Source organism: Bemisia tabaci, chromosome 4 (genome assembly GCF_918797505.1).
Source record: "Bemisia tabaci chromosome 4, PGI_BMITA_v3".
NCBI classification, from domain to species: domain Eukaryota; kingdom Metazoa; phylum Arthropoda; class Insecta; order Hemiptera; family Aleyrodidae; genus Bemisia; species Bemisia tabaci.
Window position 1 is genome coordinate 7,375,633 of NC_092796.1, and position 23,440 is coordinate 7,399,072.

At 41.1% G+C, this 23,440-nt stretch overlaps 1 protein-coding gene across 4 annotated transcripts in view; it reads left to right on the top strand.

Moving 5' to 3' along the window:
• The window catches only part of S6kII (Ribosomal protein S6 kinase II), a 166,411-nt gene that overhangs the window by 83,239 nt on the left and 59,732 nt on the right, over window positions 1-23,440 (top strand). The gene's annotated exons all lie outside the window — the stretch shown is intronic.

Genomic DNA, 23,440 nt, shown 5'->3' on the forward strand with positions numbered 1-23,440 from the left:
CACTGATAGGAGGGTAAAAATAGGGCCGCGAAGCGGCCCATTGATGGCGCGGAGCGCCTTCAGGGGGTCGGGCCGCGTAGCGGCCAGGGGGCGTAGCCCCCTAGTTTATGTATACATTCTTAGCCATCTTGGTTAGAATTGGAATGTGCAGACTGGCAGTGAAATTTTGTGCGTTAGAAGTTGGTTAGAAGGGTGGCTGCACTTTTGGGCCCTAAGCCCTCCATGAAGCAATCTGTCCATACTCTCGCTATATAGGTACTCTAGTCTTCCCTTGAAATCTTAAGGGATTTTAGGTGGAATAGCGAACGAAATTACCCGAAAAATGGGAAGGAAAATATTCAAAGGTTTACCTCGAAATTCGTGTTTTATCAAAGGAAATTTGGCAACGCCTGAAGGTTCATACGGCTTTTTTCCTCAGCACGGCAGTGTAGAGTGTAAACACCGGATCTCCATAAACGATTGCATTCGCGAAACGAGAAGATGGATGGGAGGACGGGGAGGCGGCAGAATGTTCCGCCCGGGATCCCTCCAATTCGCCGAAGTAATTTTGAATGCATTCAGCTCTCTGCCTCGGTTATTTTCAGCTCCTTTCGCGCCGTTTCAATCGAAAACCATCAGCGGTTCCGTTTTAAATTGAGGCAACTTCTTCAGCCTCGCCTCCTGCTCCGAATGTCACCGGCGTATCCCGCACCCATGGGGGATGAACGGCAAGTGGCGGTAAAATTTGCATAAATTTCCAGTCCCCGCGGACCACGAGACAGAGTAAACATTAATTACATACCGTCGAGTTTCAGGAGCCATGTGGCTCATCAAGCTCAATTTTCAGGGGCCAAATTGACTTTTTGCCTAAATATCACGGCGCACGAAGCACTGGAAAAAAAAAAAAAAAACACTTTGGATCTAGAGTCCAGACTCTTGAAAACATTGACAAGAAAACATACTCTTGATTCAATCAGAATCTAGCTGAAATCAAAAGGCAATCCGCTCAAATTAAGAGGCTTGGTTCTTGATTTAAGCAAAAATCCGATTGAATCAAGAGTATTTTTTCTTGTCGATGTTTTTAAGAGTCTTGACTCTAGATCCAATGTGTGTGTGTGTGTTTTTTTTTTTTCCAGTGAGTGAAAAGTCAGAATCCGTTGCCGTGCGTCAAAATTTAAAAAAAAAAGTCGCCCAATAGAAAAATTAGGATTTTCTTTTTGATGGGGAGGGGCATTTTTTTCACCGCTCGGCTGGCTTGCTTGAGCATTTTCAGAACCCCTAGCGACCCTGACCTCGATCCTCAACGTGTCGATGGAACTTGAAGGATAGGTCCTTGGCGCCATCCAAGGAACGGCCCAAAGGTTCCTCCACGTCCCGCTCAGACGTGACCCACGTGACTCCCGAACGGAGCATGAAACACATGAAAAGCCACCGAGAGATCGGAAGCCGCAGTTCCACGTGTCCAGGGTTGCCACGGTGAGGGAAAACCGGTAACTGTCAGGGAAAATGACGAAAGTGTCGGGGAAAAACAGTTAAGCCACCCGTATTTGTTCCCTAGAATGGGTTTAACGTTCCTAACAACAAATCTTGCCTGAAAACTATATTTGAAATTATGTCTCTTTAAGGATCTGACGTATCTCCAACTGGACGTATTTCTATCAAACGGAACTATTGTAAGCGCCATAGAGGAAGGAGAGAAGAGGGGGGGCTTGGATTGGCGGATGTTACGGAACGTGATGCTCGTTTCGTCCTACTTTTGCAATGCTTTTCCATGGCACTTAGTTCCATTTGACAGAACGCGCTATCCGGGATTCTAAAATCTTCAAAAGGAACTCAATTCGGCGCTTAGTTCCGTTTAACAGAAATACGTCCAACTGCCAGCCGGCTGATTGTTGACATTGATAGCGACAGACAAAGAAGACTTAAGGATGATGGAGCGATCCTATTCGTTGAAATGGTGGTTCCTATAGACTGAGGGTTTAACGATGGGGTCTCTCTTGGGTTTCCGTTAGTCCATTACCCACCTCCGCTGTTCATCAGAAGCACCCGTTTCCACCAATAGGATCCCTCCGTATCATTTTTGTCTTCTTTGTCCATCCCTTTGTCTACCAATTTCAAGAATCAGCCCGCGAGGAATTTTACCAGCATGTTTCGGGGAAATGCGAGGGAAGTTGAGTTCCTGGATTCTGTGGCAATGCTGCACATATCACTTGCAGTCCCTCGGTCCCTTTACTGTCGGGGGAAAGAAGCTTGGTGTTTGTTCCTTGGGCGCGGGATGTTAGCTCTCCACTCGAGAAGAAGCATGGCGGGACCGAGGAGATAAACCATCACCCGAGTTCTCTCACTTAAACGATATTCAGTGTTCCTTGACCTCCCGCGAGTCGAATTTACGAGCGCTCCGTGGTTAAAAATAATAAACTTAGCGCCGCCGAAACCCCACCGCCACCGCGATCGATGCATCGACTCCATCCTAATGTTCTACGGCAACGTCGCTACCGCTCCCGCCGTCAAAGAAAACGTCATAAGATCATGAAGACGTTGCCGAATGGGTCAGTTGCGGTGGTCAAAAAATCCAGTTTGATGCTTGATTTTTGTAGATCAGCTGAAAATAATACGATCTGTTCAAAGAGCAACTTTCTTCGTTCAATATTGACGTCTATATCGCTCTCTGAAAAGTTGGGGTTTTGACGTCATCCACCGCGGTAGTGACACCCTTTGTTTCTTCCACCTCGCTTTCATCTGATTATTATCATTAAATTGATATACAGGCAAAAAGTCAATTTGGCCCGTAAAAATCAGGCCACATGCCTCCTGAAACTCAAAGGGATGGGTTTCGAACACTGCTTTGAATAACCAGTGCAAATGTTCGTCACACCAACTGATGAAAGTAATATTGAACGTCGAAAGTTGCTGTTCGGACAGATCTCAATATTTTTTCGCTAATCGACTAAGAACCTTTAATCAAATTACGATTCCGTGACCAGCGCAACTGACCCATTTAACCAGAGGGCTAGGTTGATTCAACCGAAAACAATTGACCCAAGTTCCACTTTCTGTTTTAACACAAACTGTCAGTTCCGTTATTTTTTAGTGCGTAGAAGCTTTTAAAATTATCACATCATGTCCAACTTTTCCAAGTGGCTTCGGTCCACTGCGCGGCAAGAGCATAAATCGCTTTTCGCGCACCCTCCCGCTGATGCCCCCCGTTACCCCGTTACCTTGTCCTTATTCGCGGGGACGTCGCGTCGCACAATGGATCGAGTCAATACGAGAGGTCGGACAAAATTTGGAAACATTAAAAGCTCATTACTCCGTTCATACAAAACTTTGAGGTTTTACTAAGTGGCTCTACTGGTTTCCTCGTGAAATCTTCTGTTAGAAGCACCTCTTGAAGTTTAAAATGTGACGAAATAAGCATCAAAATTTGCAGTTTTAGTCAAAAATGTCTTGTCCGACCTCTCAAATTGACTCGATCCATTGTGCGTCGCTTCGTCTCGTCGGTATGTCTCTCGAAGGGTGCTTCAACACTGCTGTGCTAAGGAAGAACGCCGTATGAACATTCGAGAGTTGCCAAATTTCCGTTGATAAAATGTTTATTTATGAGGAAAATTATGAATATTTTTCTCTGAAATTTTCAGGAACTTTAGATCAAAATACAAACAATATTCTCTGAAAAATTGGAAGCAAAATATTCATAAGTTCACCAGGGAATTCGTGTTTTATCGAAGAAAATTTGGCAACGCCTGAAAGTTCATATGGCGTTTTTCCTTGGCACAGCAGAATACTTGGCTCGATGATAACTCACGGCCCAGGACGCGGTAAAGCGTCCGAATCGGATTCGACAAACAGAAAACCGGATTCGAGTAGTCGATGTCACTGCAGTTAAGTGCCTCCCAGCTGTGTTTCCAACTTCCAAGAGTTGAAGTTTTAGATTTACGTGTTGACGAGCGGAAGCAATATGACAGATTTTAGAGCCTTCTCGCCGCTATCTTCCCAGTACGGTAAAAGTTACTTTCGGAAGTCAACACTCAACGCTTAGTGATGACTGATGACCGAAAAGTCGAGCAAAAAATCTCTCGTAAGCGTCGGGGATTCGCGATTTACGCACCTTTTCTTTTCGAGAAACATGATGGTGCCACTGGTTTTCTCTGAAACAAACTCCCAAGCTCAAAAAAAGCTCCCAAAGCTGTGGCCGAAATGGAAGGGATCTCCCACGCTGCGCTGAGAATTTACCTCTATATTTAGCCAATCTCTCCGTCCACAGATAGAGAGCAAATGCATTAGAAGAGCTGCCACTTTGTTTGGGGCCACTTGACTCCAAGGCTAGGACGACAGCAACCCTGCCAATGTATTTGCTTTCTATCTGTGCTATCTGGAGACCTTGACACGATATTGAGGTGGACTCACAGCATACTGCGAGGGATCCCGGATCCCCTCCATTACGGTCCCAAATATGAGAGCCTTTTTTTATCCTGGGAGTTCGTTTCAAAGATAACCAGTGACCGTCACTGATGATGACAGTTTAGTCTCAAAACATCTTGAATGGCATAATTTCATTCTTAGTTTTATCGCATTTTTCTCAAAAAATTATCCAGAAGCAATAATAATGCGTCCAAGTCACTCCATTTTTATGACGTTTCATAAATTATGACTCCGTATTGTATTCGTAGATTCCAGCCGAGTCAACTTTCAAGATTCTTGCCTGATCAAGGTAAGAATCTTTTTAGTGAATTTTTTTTTTTTTTTTTTTTTTTTCAAATCCACTTATGACCCTCGAAGCTTCAGCCCCCGAATCCTCGAAAAATTCTGTTTTTTTTATAAAATACAATTTGGCAACCTTTGTGGATCAACTCGGATGAAAGTCGAAAACGAGGGGTAATTATAAGCGCTCCGCTCATTTTAAACCTCATAAAAAGGGAAAACTCATTTTGCAGGGACGAAAAGGGGTTGATAGAACAGGGCCTTCTCCCCGCGGATGGTCATAAATTGATGGTAAAACTACCAAACCACGTTCCTCGGTCGCGGTGTTTCAAAATTCTCCCCCCCCCCCCCCCCACATTCTGCCGTGCTAAGAAAGAACGCCGTATGAACTTTCGAGAGTTGCCAAATTTCCCTTGATTACACGTGCATTTTGTACGACATCCATGCACATTTTTCTTGGAAATTTTCAGATATTTTAGAATAAATTGTGTACAAAATTGTCTGAACATGTTGGATAAAAATATTCACATTTTTCCCAGTAAATTCGCTTTTTATCGAAGGAAACTTGGCAACGTCTGAAGGCTTACATGGCGTTCTTCCTTAGCACGGCAGCATTTGAGTCTTGATTATCAGCGGTGATTTGGACCGGAGCCACCGTGGATAATTGGAAATCGCGGAAAATCTTGAACTTATTGTAATTAGCACCGGAAACTTCTTATGAAATTGCCAAAGAATTCCTTCTCGCGGAGAGGCTGCGTAAAATCGCACGAAATTTCTTCCCATATCGATGAGTCAATTGAGTCATCATGCAAAAAAATAAAATGCGCCAAGGAATGCGCAACATTGTGAGCCGAGTTACGCGGTTTTTCCTTTTTTTAGTGTTTCCTTTTCCTGTCGACGGGTAGAGGTATCCTTATTATGCACCCCGTGGCCCGGTGCCCTCGAGGAGGCGAAATTAAGCCGAGAAAATTATAACCCTCCCGGTTTAGCGGTTAATTAATTCCACCGTTCGGGAAACCGGAGTCCCGTGTTCTCGGCTCAAAAATTCGGCGCTCCGGGAACACGAGCTTAGGTGCTTTATTTGCTTGCCACGAACGGGACAGCGTTTAATTAAAACCGCTGAAACCCGTCCGAAACGCGGATGGGTTTCCCCACCCTTTCCGCGATCCTTTTCAACACCCAATCGTCATTCACCGGGGAAAATAATCGTGAAACGCTCCTCTAAGTGTTATTTTGTGACCTGGTCACGAGAAAATGGATTCTAGTCTACGCAGGCAAAATTTTCGAGTGAGCGGTTTTTGTGAAGTTGGGCGGAAAGAGCCGTTTAGCCCTGGATAGACGATCAAATTCCCGAACCAATTCCGATCAAAGTAGCATCAAAGTGTCGGGAGTCATCAGTCTTAAACTTATTAATTTGCTTCATTTTAAAATGAAAACTTGGCAGAAATGTTTCCTGTGGCAGGAAATGATGAATGGTGGCACTCCATTCTGATCTTACTTTGAACAAATAAGTGCGGCCCGTCAAAATTTGATGGTAGATGGTGACCATCAGTCATCAGCATGTCTACTTTGATCGGAATTGGTTCGGAATTTGATCGTCTATCCAGGGCTTTTTGGATGTTTCCAAAAAGAACATCCTCTGAACACCGTTAATGCAGTGGAACACAACGTTGAGCCGGTTTGGTTTCTTGGTCTGTATTTTTCATGGTGGTTTGTCTTTAGTTATTTGCTGGAAAAAGTAATCAAATGAATACAATGTGAGAAGAAATTAGCATATTGAAATAAATTGGGACAATTTTTGATAAATACAGCTAATTTTAGCGTTAGGGGAAAATATGTTCTATTACTTAGGCATCTTGAAATGGAGTTAGGGTAATTGAACCGATTATTTTCCATAGCACGTAAGCGCGAAAATTGCGAATGCGAGAAAAACAAGTAAACCCGTTTTATTCGCTCCGTTGACAAACTTCGAATTCCAAAAAAATTAATGTTCATTTAGGAGGCTATTTTGAAGTCATACACGATTGATTATACCAGAGAGAACAAAGAAAAAACAACCCCTCTACCACCAAACTAGAGATTGGCGCTTACACATGGTTTGGAAAATAATCGGTTCAATTTTTGTAAAGTTATCTAACTCATCTCCAGAGGAAGAAATGTATTATTTTAAATAAGATGAAAAATAATTAAAATTGAAACCAATTCAATCGTTTTTGACTCAATGTAACTCCAATCGGTCGTGAACTTCCGAGACGCTCGTTCTTGTTCACAACTTCATCCGATTTATGGTTTTGAAAACTCAACTTGAGGACGAACCCTCCTGTGGAAAGGCCATAAACTCCGTATTTCTTTATATTGTGAAGGTTCTCCCGCCCCCTTATTTTTTATTCTTTCGATTTCCTCCACCCCCTCCCCATTCCGAAAAATCTCCAAAGAAAATGATACATCATATTCCTCGTCGTCCATCAAATATAATACGCTCTGCAAAGCCGATGAAATGCTTTAATCTCCGAGACCCGATAATGCTTTCTCACTGGTTCAAGGTCGTTATTTTTTAATAGACATTTGACTCATATTCGCGACGATTTAGACGAGGTCGCGTCCGTCCCATCATTTTGTCATGACCGTGGTTGCCGTCGCTTTTCCGAATAACCTCTCCGGGATGGTTTCTTTATTTCGTCTATTTTTTTCGTTCTTTCTTGTTCCTTTTTCCTCTTCCTTTTTTTCAGGCTTCCAAATAACTTTATTCCAGGGATATTATTTCGACGCACGGTGGATCGAGGCAATTGAAGAGGTCGGACATGAAATTTTCGGCTAAAACTGGAAAATTTGATATTTATTTCGTCACATTTTAAATTTCAAAAGGTGCGAACAATAGAGAATTTCACGAGAAAAGCAATGAAACCACTTTTAGAACCTCAAAGTTGTTTATTAACGGAGTATTTATGTCTCCTCTAGCCTTGTATACCCATTTGTTTTTTGTATTTCAGTGTGTTTCTATTGTTAACGGAGTTATAAGCTTTTAAAGTTTCCAAATTATGTCCAACCTCTCCTATTGAATCGATCTACTGTGCGAAACTCCCAAACCACATCTCTTGTTTTACCACATTGGAGACTCCTTGCCATACTTTTTTTTCGTACAGGAAACTACTCAACCTCAATTTTTTAATCCCTCATGATTTTTGCTCCGTGCGAAGAAAATTATGTCGATTTGTTGTCGATTGAAATAATTGTATCTCAAACTTTGTCTTTACACAAAATGAAAGATGATTCAGAAATTTCTATTAGTCAAATCGCTTTCCGAGGACATTTCCGAGAACTATAGCTTTAATTGTGGACGTATTGTAAATTATTTTGTCATTTCCGCTGAATTGCAATTGGCACGGAGGATCGTGTAAGTATTCTGAAAACAAAATTAAGGACTGATAAAGACCCACTTCTGCTCGGGAGTATGCTTTCGTGCTAAGGAAAAACGCCGTATGAACATTTGAGAGTTGCCAAATTTCCTTCGATAAAATCTTTATTTTTGAAGAAAGCTGTGGATATTTTTCCTTGGAATTTTCAGGAAATATAGGTGAAATTGCGAACAAAATTATTGGAGGAAAAACGTTCACAAATTTTCTTGAAAATTCCTAATTTATGAAAAGAAATTTGGCAACGCCTGAAGGCTCATACGGCGTTTTTCCTTAACACGTCAGTATAGTCTGGAAGATTTATTTATCAAAATAGTGGACCACAATGACAAGGAATACTTTCTTTGCTGCAAAAGAGACATTAAAAGAGAGCAACAATTTGCGAAGAAAGTACCTTTTTTCGCTGATAGAGAGCTGCAAATTCTGTATTTAAAAAGAAGAAAAGAAAAAGTCTCTTAAAAACTATAGCAGTACAAATTGGAAATAACACAAAGAAAGAAAGGGAGCAAGGAAACAGAGTATGAAATGAGGGGCGTGGAGGACTAGGTGCATAAGTACAGTTTTTGAAGAAATTGAGATATCAATGATTAAGTAAAACTAAACCTGATGCATATTTAGTGAATAATCCGCTCCGAAATTCCAATTTTTATGCATCAAAAAGTCAATTAGAACCTCCTCTCCGCCTTCAAGATCCGTGTACTTTCGAAACTTCAAACGGGTGATTTTACGATAACAGGAATAGTTAAAATGTGAAATACCTTAGAAATAAAAGTGCACCAATTTTAACAGGATTTCATTACCTCATTTTAAAGGTATTAAACTTCCTTTTTCCAGCTTTGGCACGCTCTATTTTGATTCAGTGCAAAGTTAAAGTGATTGATAAACAAGCCATTGAATCAGGTATCAGCGCTTCCCGCGGGACTGCTGGAGGTCCACGCAAACATGGCGGCCCTGCCAAATTGTGTCGGTTACGTAACAGACACAGCGTAACCGACACTCAAAAATGTGAGATTAAAGATGATACAAAAGATGAAACTTGGCAATTCTTGAGTTATGAGGTGGAATTAATGCTGCCTTAAAAGTTTTCTAAACTTTGGAGACTTCCTTTTAGTTTAATACTATTAAATTGAGGTTTTTGCGTAGTGAGGAATTAGTGCTACGCACGTAAAAATCACTGGTTTTCATAATGATTAAAGTTTTCATTGTAAAAAAAAACTGACTTATCAGTAATGGTTTTGTCAAGAAGACTTCAGCGAACAATTTGATGGCAGTTTTGAAACTCCTGACTCCATCTGGCGAGATAAACACTGCATTTAATACAACTGCAAAAATTTGTCGCCAAATGTGGCGACACCTCTTTCTTATGACTTTTCTCGCTCAATAATAAACATTTCAGTTCAAACTGGCAATTTTCTTGAACACTAGAGTCTCTATTCAGCAAATATTGCCAAAGAGTTCATGATCAGTACTGATTTGTTACCGCAAATTGCTCTTTTGCTTCAAAATCGGGGTTGGCGACGCGTAACCGACCGGACATTTTCGGCCTTTAAAGTCTCATATTATTGAATATAATAATAATTCATCATATTTTTTAGCATGGATAGGTTCAGGGACATCATTCCTATTGATTAATTAATTTGGTTTTCAATCGTTCTGCCCTGTGTCGTTCACAACCCACGGCGACACGACTATTCCTATTATCGTGGAATCACCCAAACACGTATTTCTCGAAATATTAGAAACTGCACTTATGCGCCTTGTTCTCCAAGCCTCTCGAATGAAGCACTAAATTGATACAAACTTATAAATCTCAAAATAATCATCAAATACTTAACATCTTAAAATCTTAAACTTACTGTAGAAATTAAAACACTTAAACAAACACCTCTCACAACTCAATCCTTTTACCATGCGGTCTATTTATTTTTCAATTTCGAATTCGCAAGGTGAAATCGTCTTGACGAAAAAATTTCACGAGGACGCCGAAACTTTACTTCCGTAAATAAAAATTGACTCGGCATGAAAAGTCGTTTCCCTGACGCAACAAGTATTCATCTCAACGCAACGAGAAACCCAGGATGAGGACATTTCTGTGTAAGTGGATCCGCTTTTTTCTCAGGTTAATCCCTTAACGTCCCGTAAAATTATTCTGCCCGACGTAGTTTTCTCGGCGTCAATCCAGGCTCCAGACGAATAACGAGGTAAGACGTCTCTCGCTTAAGGCCTCTCAATCCCAACTTCCGAAGAGGAAACTGTCCCTCTCGGGTATTTTGCATCAAAGTTTCATTACTCTATTTACCCAAGCCTTCAATCCTCGCACTTCTACAGGATAAAGTTTTAGGCTAACAAGGTTTACTCTTCTTTGGATTATTAAACAGTTTTCTTTTTTTAAAGTAACATTTAACAACGTTGAAAAAGTTTAAAAGGCGTCTCCGAGTTCTTTTCATGAAGAGCGATTGACTTTTCAATTTTTGTTTGCGGCGTCACGTCGCTCGGTGGATCAAATCAATCGGAGAGGTCGGACCTGAAATTTTTAAGTAAAACTGAAAATTTTTATGTTTAAATAGTCACGTTTTAAATTTTAAGGAGTGCATCCGGAAGAAAGTTTCATGAGGAAACCAAAGGAACCACTTTTATAACCTCAAAGTTTTGTATGGACGGAGTCGCGAGCTTTTAAAGTTTCCGAATTTTGTCCGACCTATCCCATTGACTCGGAACATTGTGCGCCGCTTTATCCTTTCATTCATGAGTACAACTGTTGCGTTAGTTTTACGTGGTTTGAACGTTGTTAAATCACGTTCGGTTCCACGTAATTGTACCTTACTCTTTGCGGCTGATTTGCCATCATTGGTGCATCTATCGGAGGATACCTTTCCAAAAATATCCCTGGTAAAAATTGGCGATAAGTAGGAGCTGCGTTTCAAAATACCATAGGAGTTCTTATAGCCGACTGAAATAGGCGGTAGAAAATCATATAGCTGGCTGTAGAAAGTGGAAAAAAATCATACGACTGGGCCACACGAAGCGATAAAAAATTATACAGCCGGGCTATAGTTCCTATTGCCGGGCTTTAAACTTTATCGCCTGGCTGTTGCTTTTTCGCCATCGGCTATAAAAGTCTATAAGAAATTGTGTAGAAATTCGTGTGCTTTGTAAATCCTTAAGTGTGTACGGAATCACTTTAATATTTATTAAACGCACATTATATTTTCCTTTACTACATATTTTTTTTTCATCAATTAAAATGGGAATAATTCATACAGAGTGTGCAAACATTTCAAAAGTCATGAGTTGAAAAACGCTGACTCCACGAGATTAAATATTAGAGCCTAACACAAAGCGGAGCGGCGGCGCACTGGCGCCTACAAACCTAACAGGGATACTTCACGCATTGCGCAATGCGTGAAGTATCCCTGTTAGGTTTGTAGGCGCTAATGCGCGTTCAGCGCTGGCTGCCCGCCCGCCGCGGCGCTTGAAGCAACTATTTCACACCAGAGGTATTGCACAGTATCATACGAAATTGAAGGCGCTCCAACATATTAGGAACGGCAGGCATCCTTCAAAAGTACGGAGCTTTCCTTGCAAAATAAATCAAGATACTACGGCCCAAAAAGAGAGCGGTTGACCAAATACTCACCAAGTCCTAGCATCCGTAATTATAACGTTTAGCATACACTTTATCGCCAGGCTGTTGCTTAATCACCATCGGCTATAAAAGGCTATAAGAAATTGTGTTGCCGGCTATAGGAGCTATTGGAAATCTTACCGCCGGCTGTGGGTCTACGGTATTTTGGAACACGGATTCTACTGCCAATTTTTACCAGGGATTAATCGAGCAAAGCGTGTGAACAAGTTGTTCATTGTTTCTATGATGATCAGCCAATATATAGACGCAAAGAAAACATATTTTAAAAACTTCTGCTGATATACAGCTAACACAGGTCTGCGAATTTTAGTTGCGATGAAAGGAGAGAATGAAGATTTTGTTATTGTGGATATTGGATTGAGTGTAATGTACTTTTTATGGGCGGATCATTTAGAAAGACACCGCTGTCATCAGAGGGTGCGAGTCAAAAGCTCAGACATGTTTTTTTTGCCGCGTAATCCAAAAATGAACTTAGTTTTTTCCCACGCGGTAGCACAAATATCCAAAGAAATTAAAATCTCGAAATAGCCCGGTTTTTTGGAATGAAATCCTAATGGAACACCAAGAGAAATGTGGAATATGTTTTTTTTTTTTTTCTTTTATTCTTTTTCTCCTTTTTTCTTTTTTTCTCATTTCTTGTTTTCTTTCTTTATGGGCGGAAAAATTGAATTTATGCATGGAAAATTGTGAATAGCTGTGTTAAGTGTTAGTTTCATCAATTTTCGTTTTACAATATATTCCGTGTGAATTTTTGATAAGAAAGCTTGCATCACGATGCTTAAATTCGCGATTAGTGGTCCACTGGCCCATATTCATTTAAAGTACGCATGGTACCACGTCCACTCTTATTAAATTTTCCTCTCAAAATGGATGTTCAAAAATGGTACTTTGCCAATGGATGAAGCAACGGTTGTTTCTCCGTGTAAGTTATCTGGAAATCTTGTTAAACCATCAATGCGCCCCCAAGTCCCAACGACAGCTGTCTCGTTAACTCCGGCCTGCGAGTCGATGCAAACCATCGCCGCCAAAGCAGCCCGATAATCATCCGATGTAATTTTTCCACGAGAATCTATTGGCGTAGGATCGGATCCAATAAAAAATAGATTCGATCCAATCGAGTTTTGCTCTCATGGTTGCCACAGTCAGGGAAACCCGGAAAATGTCAGGGGAAATGACGAAAAAGTCCAGGGAAAATGTGTTAAATCACCTTCATTTGCTTTCTAGAATGGGTTTGAGATTTTGAACAAGAAATTTTGCCCGAAAACTACTTTCAATTATGCCTTCTTAATCATCTGTTAGATCTTCAATTGTCAGGAAATTTCACCAAAATGTGTCAGGGAAATGTCAGGAAATTTTATTTTCAAAATTCTGTGGCAACCCTGCTCTCCGTGCGAGTTATTCATGAGAATCAAAGTTTAAAGCTCTTCATCGCACAGTCTACTCCGGAGTGAAACTTTAGAGAATCTTGTCAATTAAGCATCCAGTCGGAAGAGTTCTCTCCGCGTGAAGGAAAGCAATAAAAAATGAAATCCTCAAGGATTTCAGTTTCTCTCTCTTTTCTTTTTTTCAAATTTTTACCGAAAGGAGAATTTACTCTTGCTTTCAAAGTGAAACAAATGGAAGACAGGAGGAAAAAACGAGGAGGCAGTGACAACCGGCCGGGCCAGCGAAACAGAGCTCATCAGGTAAACGGGAAAACACGACAAAATTTAGGGTTGCAACAGTCAGGGAAAATCGGGAAATGTCAGGGAATTTCAAGAAGTCAGGGAAAATGACGAAAATGTCATGGAAAATTTGTTAAATCACCTTCATTTGCTTTCTAGAATGGGTTTGAGGTTTCGAACAACAAATTTTGCCTGAAAACTATTTTCAATTATGCCTCTCTTAACCATCCGTCACATCTTCAATTGTCAGGGAATTCCACCAAAATGTGTCCGGGAAATGTAATGGATTTTCATTTTCTAAATTCTGTGGCAACCCTGAAAGTTATAGGGTGTCCACAGTTTTGCCGTATTATACTGCGGCCACATTATTGAAAGCTGTAAACAAAGGAGAAACGTAGCGATCCCATTGGCTGAAGCGAGTGTTTATAATGAGTCAAAGCGTAATAGACAGACTAATGGCAACCCAGAAGTGACCGCATAGTTTGTCCATTATTTTCCCCTACAGTCTACAAGAACCACCAGCTTCAATTCACAGAATTGCTCCGTTTTCCCTTTGTATATTGCTCTGTCTATCGATTTCAATAATCGGCCCGCTGAAGTTACTGCTCTCTTCGATAGCATGATAAAAAAAGCACATATTCACCAAGAAATGGCGGGGTTTTAAAGGTCTACACAGAAGCAAGGAAAATTTACAAATCAGTGGCGTGGCGTGCTTTGCGATGTATCGATAGATCTCTTATTCAAACCTATGGAAAAGGCTCGATGAACAGGGTGTTCGCAGCGAACACCTTAATAATCAATTCTTTACCATAGCTTCAAATGGAGAAATATCGATAATCGATCATTCACGCCACGCCACTGTTACAAATGCTTCATTACAAAATACAGAAGCGCACGAGCTGTCAGTGATGGATTTAAAAAAGGGCTGTTCGAAAATTGTTTGAAATCCCTTTAAAAGGGTCAAAGTCATTGATTGAATAGGTAGAGTTTCATGCTTCAAAAAAGGCAGTTAGTGTCGGAGTCAGTGACTAAACTTTGAATGAGTCTGCTGTGTAATTAATTAGTCACTCTTTCAATGAAAGAGTAGGGTGGAACGTTCGCGCAGAGCTGCCAGGCTGTGCACTTAAATTTTCCATTTTGCCGTGCGTAGGATAAACGCTGTTAAATATTTGGGAGGTGTAATTGCCCGAGTGGAGCATTTGAGGGAAAAAACGAGTTTTTTTCTTGAAACTTTCCGACACTTTAGTTTAAATTTCGCTTGCAATTCTCTAAAAAACTGGAAGAAAAATATTTGTAAGTTTTCAAATAAATTGCATATTTTATGGAAAGAATTTGGCAACGTATGAAAGCTTTCACGGGGTTCTTGCTCAGTTTAGCAATGCTCAACTTTGGAAATTGAAATCGGCGCACAGTATTGCAACATCCTTTCGGACCCGATATCTCCCACGGTGTGACGAGAGACTAATTACAGAGGAGGACTTGTCCCGTCCTGCGCCTCCCAAAGTCATTAATTTGAATATCTAGAAGTGGAGATTTTGTCCATAGTTTAGCAAGAGTCAGCATCTAAAAAAATCTAAGAGAAGATTTTGATTAAAGGAAAACAAATGAAAAATGGAAAATATCGATGAGAAAATCTGAGACCTACATGTTGGTGACCGATTGTTTATTCGTTTGTTTTTCTCGAATCTTGGCGACCAACATGTAGGTCTCAGGTCTTTCTCAGCAATATTTTTTCATTTTTAATTTACTTTCCTACTGAAAATGACTCAGTTTTGAGTGGAAACGTCTCGGATTTTTAGTGTAGTAGTATTTGTAGCTTCGTCTCCCGCTCTCCATCTCTTCCCCCCCCCCACCTTGTTTTTTTCATGTTTTGGAAGAACTACATACTTGCCTTTCTTTTACCAAGTAATTTATTCATTTGCGCCGCCCAATTTTACTCACATTAACGTACGAAATATTTTTCGGAAATATTTTACATGAAATCTCACGATTTTGAATCTCATGCAGTTTTGTCCACCCGGCTAATGCCACTATCGCTGAAAATTTAAAATCTGTTTCACGCACAATTTGGCAACGCGGGCTGGCGTCGAGCAAGTGGCGCAGGTTGCATAGCGAGCCGGGAGCCTTACAAATTAATGATGCCTCGCCCGGTAAAAAGCGCAGCGTTTCGCGCGAACTTTCTGGATATCTGTCCGCTCCCGAAACGATATTGTTTTCCTCCTGTGGGGTCAATTATTTTCGCTGTAACCCAGTGGTTGTGGCTTGTTTGTACAGTTGCTGTTTATTTTCATTTCGGAGGTCATGGAAGCGTTAATGGGCGGTAGCAGAGCTTCGTCCCGCCGCGCCGTCTTCGGCTAGGATTACACGCCTTTTCTCGGCCGCACCCGCGCCACCTTCGGATTTTTTCCCCCGCTGTTTTTAACTTTTTCTCTCCTTATCCTCCCTTTTATTGTCTCAAGTTATATTAAATTTCCTGTTTAGATCTTGAACTAGTTTCATAATTATTCTTCCGCTGCTTTTGTGGTTTTTGATGGTTGAACGTTGACTTAATTTAGACATAATTTGACCGCTCGCGGTAGCTGATTTTTCAATGGAGCGATTTTTCCCCGAGGCAAAAAAAAAAAGGATTTTGACGGTTATAGGACATTTCGTCAACGATTTTTCGCCGCGCACCTGTTTTTTCCAGTAATTTACGCCCACGCGTTTTTTCGCGCACGGGGGTTTTGGATCACGTGCCAGTTGAGACCCAAAGTTAATTGGCCCACATGTAAATACAAAGGTCAATTGCTCACGACGATTTTAGATGAAAATGTAAAAGGTCTTGGAAGAATGAGGGTTTGCTTGTTTTTTTTTTTTGTTTTGTCTGTTTGGTCCAACGGAGAATAATGTATAGTTGAGAGTTTTGATAAAAATGGGGGAGCGTCAATTCCATGAGACAAAATTCACTAAAAGTCTCTACACCTCTTTGGTGTAACAGGACTTAATTATCTTTCAAGATTTTCTCTCCTTGTTATACCTCAACCGGATAAACCTCTATATTTGCCTCAGCCAAAGGCTCTTAGATTTTTCCAGTGTACGATACGTATCTTGATTTATTTTGCGTGGAAAGTTCTGTACTTTTAAAGGATGCCTGTCATTCTTAATGCGTTCAATTTCGTATAATACTGTGCAACACCTCTGATGTGAAATAGTTGCTTCAAGCGCCGCTGCTAGGCGGGCGAGCGGCCAGCGCGAAACGCGCATTGGCGCCTACAAACCTAAGTGGATACTTCAAGCATTGTGCAATGCGTGAAGTATCCACTTAGGTTTGTAGGCGCCAGTAAGCTTCTCGCGCTGGCAGCACGCCGCGTGCCGGCCGCTCCGCTCACTTAGGCTTTAATATTTATACTCGCATAGTCAGCGTTTTTTAATTCAGGATTTTGAAATGTTTGCACACTCTGCATTGATTATTCTCATTTAAATTGATGGGGAAAAAATGTGTATCAATTTATCAAAGGAGAATAATAATATAATGTGTGTTTTTTTTTAAATATTGGTGGTTCTGTGTCAAATTTAATGATTTCCAAAGCACTTTAATTTTTTCTTTTACATTTTGTGCTTTTATTGTGCTGCAGCGAGGTGTACGCGCAACTAAACGCTTAAAATTTGACGTATTTGACTCTAAAAGATCGATGTACAAATGGGTTAAAACTAAATATTGCGTGCTTCTTGGTTTTTTCCTCTTTTAATCATTTTTGCAGTTTCTGTCGGCACAACTGCGGCTTATTGAGATTAATGTCACTTGGAACAGGTTTTACAAATATTTGTCACGTTTTAAAAATATAAATGTTTTCAAAATGAAGTAATAATACCGTAAAGAAAAAATTTAAAAAATAATAAAAAGTACTTATACTCATAATAAGGTATATTGTACATCGAATATTTTAAGAATAGAAATAAAACCAAATATTCACCAATGAGAATTTAAAAAGATGAGTCAAAAGGAGAAAGTAATAACATTTCATTTAGAAAATGAGCAACCATAACAATACCTCCTTCTCTCTCAATTTCTCATTTCCATATTGTCAATATAATTTTACATACCGACTAAAATATAACGCTTGAACCAAGTCACCGTTGCTTATTTTACATGTAGGCGTAAATTAGGCGACAAGAAAGGTGCGCGGACAAAAAATCGTTGACAAAATGTCCTGAAACCATTTTGACAGTTTGACGAGAATCTCTTTCCGATGGCTCGAATGGATTACAAAGGCCGGGAAAAGTCAGTGAACTTGGAAACAATCTGGAATGTCAGGGAGTTTGCTCCGATCTGAGGGCTGCATTTCCTAGAGAACGTTTCCCGTTAAAAAATCGAAACTGTCAATTTTTATATTTTCCCCCTAAATTCGGCTCTCTTCAGAAATTTTTTCCCGGGAGATAAAGCTCCCTTTTCGCACACCCGGACTCATATTCATCATTTCCTGTACGAAGAAACGCAACTCAACTCCAAGGTTGCAAAATTGGCTGAAGCAATTCAATTTTTTACAAACGTACCCTTGCGAATTCAATTTTACAGATTTTTGCGTGAGGTCGGAGGAAGAATATCGGAAATTTTTAGGAAGAAATGCTCAAGATTCTCTCCTCGTAAAAGTGCACCTTACAAGGGGAAATTTGGCAACATTGAATTAAAGTTACGTTCTCTCCTAGGGGGAACTATGTATTGTCTTCGAATCTCCGCGTTTTCGCAAGCGCAATTTTTCTGAGGAGGTGTCGAGTTTCAGATTTTTAATCCTCGCAATAAATTTCCGCATTAAATGGTCTCGTCCTTTATTTTTCCGATGGAAAGGAACGAACTGACCACTTCCATACGATGATCCGACTAACATTCGCGGAGGTGAATCCGTGGCGGTTTGAAAAAGAGTGTCTCGCGTTAAAACGTGAGCTTCAGAATAGTAGCTGGCGTACGGGCGATACGGCTCGTTTGGAAAATACAGTCGCGTCCATTTAACAAGTTGTGAACGTCCGGTCACGAAACTGCCCTGCTAAGGAAAAACGCCGTATCAGCCTTCAGGCGTTGCCAAATTTCCTTTGTTAAAACACGAATTTCCTGGTAAATTTACGAATATTTTCCTTTTGATTTTTCAGGTTGATTTCACTCGCAGTCTCTGCTAAAGTTCCTGAAAATTTCAAGGGAGAATATTCATATAACTCTCCTCGAAAATAAACATTTTATCGGAGGAAATTTGGCAACTCTCGGATGTTCATACGGCGTTCTTCCCTAGCGCGACGGAAGAGGTGTCACGCGTCATCGGCGGGATTCTCTGCGTTCCCGGTCACGTCCGATCCCGAATCTCGGAGCCGTCTCGTTAGTGAGGTGTCATAAAGTTGGCGCTTTCGGCCGCGCTCTCCGCCGCAAAGATGATAAAGCTCCGTTTTAGAGCCTCCCTCATCCGCGCTACCAAGTGCGTCCGAGCTTTGATGTGGGAGTCTTTTGGTTTACCCGCGATAAGGGCAGGCAGTTTCCCGAGCCGCCAGAGTTGCCGCCTACTTCGAAATTGGACGTATTTCTATCAAACGTAACTAAGCGCCAATTTGAGTTCCTTTTGAGGAATTTAGAATCCCGGATAGCGCGTTCTGTCAAACGGACCTAAGCGCCATGGAAAAGCATTGCGAGTACAGGACGGAATAAGCCGGACGCCCGATTCCGCCGCCAATCCAAGCCCCCCTCTACCTTCCTCACCATATGGCGCTTAGGTCCGTTTGATAGAAATACGTCCAATTCATCGCGAGAACCGTTTATATCGGGTCTCCCGCACTGGAAGAAAAGATGGTAACATCTGCTACAAGTCTACTTGATCTTTTACACAGTGATACTATGTTGTAAAAATAATCAGAATTATGTTAGTATTCACCAGAATTCTAGTGATACTTAACAAAATATGGCAACTGATACCATAGCGTCCGGTGTTTATTGCCATGCTCGTATCACTGTGTCTGAGTATGGTAAAATCTACCATATTTTTTTTCAGTGCGGGACGTGCATCGTCGTTCCCGTTCGTTTCCATTTTCGGCCTTTTCATGAACCGGGGTCTTTCTGTCCTCTAGGGTTTCAAATAGTCCCAGAAAATAACCCAGCAAATCAGTTCCCTCCGAACTCTCAAAAAATGAACTTTAAAAAAATTCATTTGTTTTGGCTTCAAAGTCGCTGTAATTCTCGATATTCTATCATGGCAGCAGTGGGAAGTTTGTGTTGAGCGATACTTTGAAATGTCATATATTCTGTTCTGTTAACTTTATGAAGGCGTCTAAGCTGTAGATTGGGTGAGTGTGCGGGTGTTGCAAAGCGTAAATTTGCAGGGTTGCCACGGTCAGGGGAAACCGGGAAATGTCAGGGAAAATTGGTTAAATCCCCTTCATTTGCCCTCTAGAATGGGTTTGAGGGTTCGAACAACAAATTTTGCCCGAAAACTATTTTCAATAATGCCCTCTTAACCATCCGTCATATCTTCAATTGTCAGAAAATTCCACCAAAATTTGTCAGGGAAATCAGGGAAATGTCAGGGAAACTCATTTTCTAAATTCTGTGGCAACCTTGATTTTGGCGTCACATGAATTATGGGTGGGCCTAGAGGCTTCTTCTCGGTGCCAGTAAGAGATAGTCCCCACGTTGGACGAAAACTCGGATATCTTGGCGAAGGAGCATCCCGCGGGCACGGTCCCTGCGTCGTCGGAAAAGCGGAAGTGAACTCGGTCGGATGCTGTCCTCATCCGCAGGGACGCTCTTGATGCCCTACGGGATGAAAAACCCCTTCTCTACTGCTGTGCTAAGGAAGAACGCCGTATGAGCACTCGAGAGTCGCCAAATTTCCTCTGGTAAAGTGTTAAATTTTGAAGGGAGTTCCTAATATTTTTCCTTGAAATTTTTAGATAATTTAGATCTAATTGTGAATGAAATTCCCCGAAAAACTATAAGAAAAATATTCACAGCTTTCCCTGGTAATTCATATTTAATCGAAGGAAATTTGGCAGCGTTTAAAGGCTCATACGGTGGTGTTCCTCAGCACGGCAGTCTATAGCGGAAACCCTCCGCATCTACGCTGTTCTCGCTGAGAACGGCAGGATGTCCAAACCCACTTACCGCGGTTTCTGGGGACCCAGGAAGATCTAATTGGCACGCTCCAACGCCGAACTATCCCGTCGCCGGCGGGGGTTGGAGGCCAGAGCAAACGGGCGAGCAGTCCCGCAGAACCGCGTATTTTATCCCGGAAGTCGGCATGCACTTGCGCGCCTTTTCCGCAAAACCAAGGTGAATGGATCCTGTTCGCTCAAAGAGGACCGGTTGAGTCCTCGACTATGATTCGTTCACTGCCGGAGACAATTTACACGATTAGTGTTACGTCCTAGAAAAGCGATGTATATAGATTTATTCTGATCGGTAACAATGGACATTGGAAAAAAAGTCGCTCGGATCTAGAGTCCAGACTCTTAATAACATAGACAAGAAAAAATACTCTTGATTCAATCCGATTTTTCCTTGAATCGAAGAGCCGAGCCTCTTGATTCAAGCAGAAAGTCCGTTTGAATCAAGGGTATTTTTTCTTGTCAATGTTTTTAAGAGTCTGGACTCTAGATCCAAGCTACTTTTTTCCAGTGATCGGTTGTCAGTTATCGTTTGGATCCAGTTCAATGTAATGGAAAAGCCCTATGGTGACGTCATGCGTCACCACTAGTAGCGACTATATATTTTAGAGATCCTGCACCAAGAATTCAAACACTTTAATAGAGTGAGGCGAATTCAGGGATTAAAGCTACTGTTTGCCCAATGATATAGGTGATGAGCAACTTCTTGCGCATTTACTTGGCAAATGATGACTATTGAATGTCGGGGTGAGAATTTTGCGCGATGAGTTTTTGTAAATTAAGTAAGGGTTCCTTGACTCATTGCTCCACTCTTCGGTCATGAGTCATCATTAGGCGAATCTAAGTCTTAACGCGTTCTAAAAGTAACACTTAAACTACAGGGAAGATACTAGCGCGGGGTCTCTAACATATATTGTCTCGTACGAAAACTTTGCTCCCTATTATGCGTGTGTGTTTTCAAAGGCAAAAAAGTATCTCCTGTTAACAGGTTTAAGTACAAAGTAGCTTCTATAAACGCGAAGAAAAAAAAAACATTGTTCTGTGTCAAGGAAGCATTCAGCTAATGCGTCTTTGTTACAAGTGACGAGAAACTATTTTATATTTGCGAAAACACACCGCGTCCCTAAATCTACACACGGAGGAGAACATTTATGATTGTATGTTTTAAAAGGCGAGAAAAATTTACTCTGATTTTGAGTGTAGGAGCCTCTTCCTCTCATGCACGGTTGAGTTAAGACGAAATCCAGAGCTCAGAAGTTGAATACAACTTACAAGGGGAGCTTCCCAAGTGTAACCGGAATTTCGAGTTGAAATTTCGCATGAAGATACTAGAGATGATTTTAGGGATGCCGTATTTTTTCGTTTTTTCGAATGGGGTCGGGAAAGCCTCAAAAAAGGGCTAAAGATGCGGAAAAAACGCGTGCGCTAGCGGCACAAGGTAAACATAGGTGATAGAGGCTCTGTATTCTTATCAGTACCGCATGGCCGAACGGTAGCGCGCTCGCCTCGCAGGCGGGAAGTCCGAGGATCGGTTCCTGATTACGCTCGTAATTTTATTTTACTTTATGCTTGTTTATTTTTCACTTACTTTATTTTGCACCATTCGCTCCGCAAACCGACTTACGAGGTAGAACACGTAGTGACTGAAGATTTTTTACATATGCTGATAAAAACTCGAAATTTCTCTTGGATTGGAACGTTATATCGACGGTGAAACTACCAAACCACGTATCTCGTTTGCGGTGTTTAAAATCTACGCTCACATTTTATTTTTTTGAAGTAGACCAAATCAATATCATTCCTTGAAATTTTCACGGAATTTTTTCCGCACAAAGAGGAAAAATCACAGAAATTTTCAAGACTGGATGTTAAGTAGTTTTTCATTTAAAAATAAAGTATGACAGGAAGTCTGCGACGTCGCAAACCGAGATACGTGGTTTGGTAGTTTCACCGTCGATATAAAATTGAATGAACAAAACACTCTAAAACTCACCAAATTTCGTTGCCAAGCTGACTTTCCGGAGTATCAGTCGAATCTGTATCTGTATCTGACTGATACTCCGGAAAGTCAGCTTGGCAACGAAATTTGGTGAGTTTTAGAGTGTTTTGTTCATTCAATTATATATAACGTTTCAATCCAAGAGAAACTTCGAGTTTTTTTCAGCATATGTAAAAAATCTTCAGTCACTACGTGTTCTACCTCGTAAGTCGGTTTGCGGAGCGAATGGTGCAAAATAAAGTAAGTGAAAAATAAACAAGCATAAAGTAAAATAAAATTACGAACGGTAATCAGGAATCGATCCTCGGACCTCCCGCCTGCGAGGCGAGCGCGCTACCGTTTGGCCATGCGGTACTGATAAGAATACAGTGCCTCTATCACCTATGTTTACCTTGTGCCGCTAGCGCACGCGTTTTTTCCGCATCTTTAGCCCTTTTTTTGAGGGCTTTCCCGACCCCATTCGAAAAAACGAAAAAATACGGCATCCCTAAAATCATCTCTAGTATCTTCATGCGAAATTTCAACTCGAAATTCCGGTTACACTTGGGAAGCTCCCCTTGTTAGTGCGCATCCATGTGAGTGAAATTACATACGCCAAGCTTTGAAGGCGTTTTATAGCCGAGCCGTAGAAGACAGAAATACAGAGCGCATCGTGTGCGCGGTATGAACGTAAAGGCGTTGCCAAATATCTTCTGTTAAACCTTGGTTTTGATTTTAATGGTTTGTGCATATTTTCTTTTGAATTGTTTACGGAATCTCAATCACAGTTCAATCTAAAATGCCTGAAAATTTCAAAGCAGAATACCCGCAACTTTTTTCAAGATACGTATTTTTTCAAAGGAAAATTTGCAAGCTTCGAATGCTCATCCGGCGTTTTTTCCTCAGCCTAGTAGAATTTTTGAGCTATCAATATGGAAAT